Source organism: Chrysemys picta, chromosome 1 (assembly GCF_011386835.1).
Source record: "Chrysemys picta bellii isolate R12L10 chromosome 1, ASM1138683v2, whole genome shotgun sequence".
Classification (NCBI taxonomy): domain Eukaryota; kingdom Metazoa; phylum Chordata; order Testudines; family Emydidae; genus Chrysemys; species Chrysemys picta.
This window is the reverse complement of record NC_088791.1, coordinates 38233764-38239410: the sequence shown is the minus strand read 5'-3', so window position 1 is coordinate 38239410 and position 5647 is coordinate 38233764. Positions and strand designations below refer to the sequence as shown.

At 42.5% G+C, this 5647-nt stretch overlaps 1 pseudogene; it reads right to left on the bottom strand.

Moving 5' to 3' along the window:
• Positions 1-431: 431 nt before the first annotated feature.
• On the bottom strand, positions 432-2221 carry LOC101947077 (zinc finger protein 410-like; annotated as a pseudogene).
• Positions 2222-5647: the final 3426 nt, after the last annotated feature.

The following is a 5647-nucleotide window of genomic DNA, read 5'->3' as shown; positions in this document are numbered from 1 at the left end:
ATTTTTGTCTGGCCTCAGACTCTGGGGCAAGGTGGAACTCTAGGGAACATATTTTCATAAAACAAGTCAGGGTGGTGGAGAAGCTCCTGCTCCTCAAGGAAGAGCCTCAGATTCTAGTTAAGGTCACCCTGGAAATAAACCTTCAAAACTTAGAAGGAAGAATGGGACTGCAATGCTTTGGTTTAGAATCCACAACACCCTAAATATTCTCCTCTAAGAAAAACCCCTATTAGTTGCTTAAGCAATACTAATGCCTTGTAAGTGCTGGAGCTTGTGAACAAACTTCAGCTTCAGGTGAAAGTGGTTTGATGTTGCAGTGGTGGAAGTGTTGCATCCCTCCCGATGGCAAGTTTAGAAAGTCCCACTTGTCAGTCCAACGTGATTACTGCTGCCTGAATTTAGCTTCAGGAATCTGCTTCAGTAACCAGGAACTCTCATGTTCTACATCTCATCTCTCATTCTGGACTACAGTTTAGTTTTTGTTGCAGCAAGTCATGAAAAGTAAGCTGCCTGCACAGCATGTACTCAGGATTCAGGACCTGCATCTCTCCTTTAAGAGATCTGCATGCAGAAGTCTGTTCTCTATCTTTATATCCTGTGTCTTCTCTTACTATATCATTGGTTTCTTCTTCCTTTTGTAACTGTAGATTTACTGTAGTAAAGTAGACACCCCATAGGAGTGTCTCCCTGTTGACATGGTGACCAGGTGATGAGACTGTGACAAAACCACATCAGGTGCTGATTGGAGGGCACCTGGTGTTGCTTCAGCAAGAACCTCCTCCTGTACTCCAATAATAGAATCAGTATCTGGCAGGTGCAGAGACTTCACGCCAAGACGAGGCTGAGAGTTCATGGAGATCAGATTCTCACTATGCACAGCTGCTTCCTCCAGCAAACTGCTGCCCAGCAGCGACTCCGGTTGCTCTCGCTCTCTGCTTCCAGCAGCTCCAATTCTGGAGTGGTGCTTTCTCATATGCACATTTGGGCTACTACTGTGGGAAAATGTCTTCCCACAGATATGGCACTGATGGGGCTTCACTCCTGAGTGGACAACCAGGTGTTTCCGAAGGCTGGCGTATTCAGCAAAGGAATAATCACATCCTTGTGCCTCATACAGGAAGGGCTTTTCCCCAGTGTGAATCCGTAGGTGCTATTTCAGATTCCCAGCGCTTATGAACTGCTTCCCACAGCCCACCTCAGTGCAGACAAATGGTTTCTCACCATGGTGAGTTAGCATGTGCACCTTCAGCCTTTGCAGGACACAGAAGCTTTTCCCACAGCCTTCTGCTGGGCAGGTGATGGAACAATCATGCCTGTGAGTTTTTAAATTATATTTGAAGTGGGCTGGCCACACAAATGTCCGATCATAGCCCTCAATGGTGCACTTCAGCTTCTTCTCTTCGTGGGACAGGTTAAGAATGGGGCTCGAATCTTTTGGCTGCCCATCTCCCAAGCAAAGATGAACACTTTCACCATTATTGCTTGCTTTGGCGTTCTTGGTGAGCTGTGCTCGAGTGGCAGCAATCAAATTATCATGGGCCAATTCCTGCACTCATAGAAACCATGGGGTACTGCTGTCTGTGCTGTCATGGGAGAGAAAGTCATTCCCAGAATCCTCTGCTTCATCCTGAACGAACACCACGTGCTCTGCTGGACAGCCCAGGCCTGCTCTTGTTAGGTTGAGGAGAATAAAGGAAGTGCTGTCACTGGGCTGGAGGTCTTGCAATAAACTGGAAGACTCTGGACTTGACAGACGCTCAGGTGGTTTCTGTATGGTTTGTGCTCTTGTCTCCTCACCGTCAGGGCCTAAATTTACCTGAAGGCTTCTCGAGACAGCAGAAAAACGAACATCTTTGGAGGAGTTAATGTGACTTGGAAAATCATCTGGCAACATCAGTCTGTTGCACTGTGAGGTCTCAGTAACAGGAAGGAAGAGAGACAGATGATGCCTTTAGGTTCTGATTCCACCAGCCCTCGCCCCAGTGGAATAGACGTGTTCTGAACAAACTGAACCAGCAGCTCTGGTTTGAATTCTAACTCATCCGATAACATTGATTCAAGTTTCCGATTCCTGCAGCCGTTCTGGGCAAGGCAAAAGTTTAGAATTCGGAGTGAACAGTCCCCTCTGATTATTCTCATAGTCTCCTAGCCTTAAAGCAGTGCAGTCTTCCTGAAAGATGCTGTGCTAGGCAGATATTCAATTTAACAGGCATCTCAGAACCGCACGCAAGCCCCTTTGATTTAAATATAGTGCCTATATGTGCCCATTAATGCTACTTTTACAACAGAGGTGTGTATCTGCTCAATGGGTATTGACAACATGGGCCCAGAGTTTAGTGTAGTGTTATCCTCAAATGATATGAGGTCCACACTGAGGGCTGATTGCATAAGACCAAAGCAAGGAACCTTGGGTGAGAATCTGGCACAGCACAGAATGTGCAACACAGAGCGGGGAAGCTAAGGTGGCTTTAAGACCCCTGTGTTCACTCCCAATTCTGGGCTACTCAGGAGGCCAGAACAGCCCTTTTCATAATTTAGACCCCCTCTTCACTACCCCTTTACAACCCTCCCAGCCCCACAACCCTGGCATGCCCTCTGCACTGGGATTTGCAAAGACTGTCCTCCTCAGCTCCTGCACTGGGAAATTCTTCCCTGGCTGCATCTGGGGCTTTTAGAGCCTTTTATCTCACTTTGGACCTTTTACCCAGCCTACAGGGACTGGCCCAGGGGTGAAAAATCTCATTCCTGGATTGTAACTGTAAACCCCAGGGTGGTAATAAATACAGAACATTCCAAGCTGTTACGTGAATACCTATGAGTAAGAAAACAAAAAATAATTGCAAAGTTGCTTAAGCTGTTGCCCCAGCCACATTAAACATGACAAACCAGTTGTGGCATCTTTATGCTTGAACTGTACTATGGAATGCAGCATATTTCCCAGAGAAGTCAGTGTGGAGTGAGACACGCTGTAATTCCATACCCACGCCCTTGAACACACCTTAAGCCTTCCCCTGCTGCTTGGAAGCACATTTGTTTTCTGTATTTTACACAGAAATATTAATGTGTGATGACTGCCAGTACATGATAGATTTTGTAGTGCTTTAAAGCAAGATTAAACAACCTGGATGCATAAAATTAATTGAAACATTATGTTAATTATGTATTGACAAAATACTGTACTCTATAATAATTAATAATTTATCGTTGTTATAAAATAAACAGGCTTTAACACCCTTCTTTAAAAAGCTCTCAAAGCAAAAATAGGTTTTATAGGCTGGTTAGCAGCACTTAATTGCTGATTTGGGGCTTAATCTTCTAGTCTTTGCCTAGTCCTTGCAGAGGCAAAACTCCCATTGTCTTCACCAGAAATTTCAACTGCAGGATTCCATTGTCTGTGAAGAACTTTCAATGTATTACCCAATAGCTAATACATGTGCCTTGTGCACAGTTTAATATTCAAACATTCTTGCTTGCTACAAAATATGCACAGATTTTTCTAACCCCGAAGGATGTTAATGGTGATACCATACCAACTGATCCTATTTAGGAACTGGAAGGTTTTCCTATAAATAAAATATTCTAATAAAATGGAGTCAATACACTAACTATACAGGGCCAAGAGTTACATGCATGGAACTTATATCAGGATCAGGCCCTTCATATGTAATCTTAAGCAAGCGCTCAATGTTATTAAACATCAGATTGATTAAATGAATGCAGTAAAAACTGTAGTCAAAAGTAACTGTTATCAAGGTATAATTCTAAGATGCTTGTATAAAGTTAACTCAAGTTGTTAATTGAAGAGAAGCTATATGCTTTCAGAGAAACGTTCCAATAAACAAGAGTGAGCCTGTTAAATGAGTCATTTATGTACGGAAGGAACAACATGTCTATACTTAACAAAAATGAGACAGGAATGGAAGCCACACCAACCATTATGTAGGTTGCTATTAATCACAAATTAAGGACTAAAGAGGATTTTACATGATGTGTACTGGTTTGCCTAATATCAAGACAAAGTACTATTCCTCACTACTTCTTATAGAAAGTTAGGGATCAGAAGGTTGTTTACTTGTGACCAGAGTTCTGCAAGGTGACTTTGTAGATTCACACTTATGGGTGATGCACCAAATGGTGCAACCCAATGGTAAGCCCTTCCCCAAACAGCACCTGTTAGAGTGCACATGTGCCCCCTCCTACCTTTCATCTTATTGTCCACCAATGTTTTGAGGGTGAGGCTATATAGAGTGTTGTGCCCTCTACCACCTTATTTCCTGCCAGCTTTTTGCACCAGATGGACATGAAATACTCTGGTCTGTTAGATCTGCTACTTCTTATGGAATATTAGAAATTTTTCATTTCACCGGGGTTGGATAAAACGTGAGAGTGGACTCTAATGCTGTTCTTCATTTATATTCCCCAGGTAGGATCAAGGAAACTTTGCTAGTTTGTACTTGTGGAATTTCTTCATCATTGTCCTACTGCAGATACATTTTGCAACTTCCCTCTCAAGTGACAGGGGTGAAGCCTCCTTAACCTTTTTTCTTGTTAGGCCTGGTTTTCTAGAGCTCTGATTCTATACATTGGTTCTGCACCATCATTCCCTGCCGACCCTGACCACAGCAGAACTGCTTCAAGTTCTGTGCTTTAAGAGGATTTCCTCATGGGTCCTCAAGTCCTCCATAGATGGGTTCCAAACTCGGAGGGGAAAGCTACGCAAGTCAATACTGACAACTTTAACACACTAGAAGGGGCTAGCTAAGAACAAAAACTAAAAGCACTATATGAAATTGGGTCTTCAGTAGGAGGAACTTGGTCCGCTATCTATGGGCCTGATACAACTTCCACTGAATGCTGAAGTGGTTGAATCAGGCTCTCTGCACTATATATTAAAATAATCACTTGTTTTAATTAGAGGCACACAAAATGCATTAACCATGTTTTTAAAGCCATTAGATGATTTTGCCATGGAGAGTTAAATTTATTACTGTCAAACAAAAGTAGTGTTATTGGAAAACTAAAGTACTATCAGTCATCAAGCAGATGTTGGACAACATGTGTTGAAGAAAAATTATAGATAGCTACAATTCTGCACTATATTTACAGTAAAATATTCCAACTTGGCCTAATAGGAAAACTGAATAGGTTTGGCATATGCACAGTTTCTAAGCAGACACCAGAAATGGTGACTTCTTGGGAAAAGCCCAGTTGAGAGAAATACAAAAAGGTTATTCCAGTTCATAGACAGTTTAGTTTTATGCTGCTGTGTAGGTTGAGTTGAATCGTGGTAGCAGATTAAGGTGGCTGCTCTGTATCTGCCATACAAAGAGATATTAATTCAGTTAAACTGACAATGGAGTGTGGTATTTGTATTAAGTTAACGTCTGTGCAGCAAAAGAGTCAACATTCCATTCAGCCCTATGGACTCAGAGCAGTTGCTAAGAAGCATAATCTTTCTTCTCAAGAACCAATATTTTAGTTCTTTACTTGTGCAGTGTAGATATTTGCCTCTGTACACAATTGTGGATCATGACACTACTGAATGGTCATAAGGAGAAGAAGAAATCTCCCTTTTCCCCTCTTTACAATATTCCGCTCCAAAGCAGTAACTCAGAAAAAGATTTGGCGGGGTCAGGGTAGATAATCA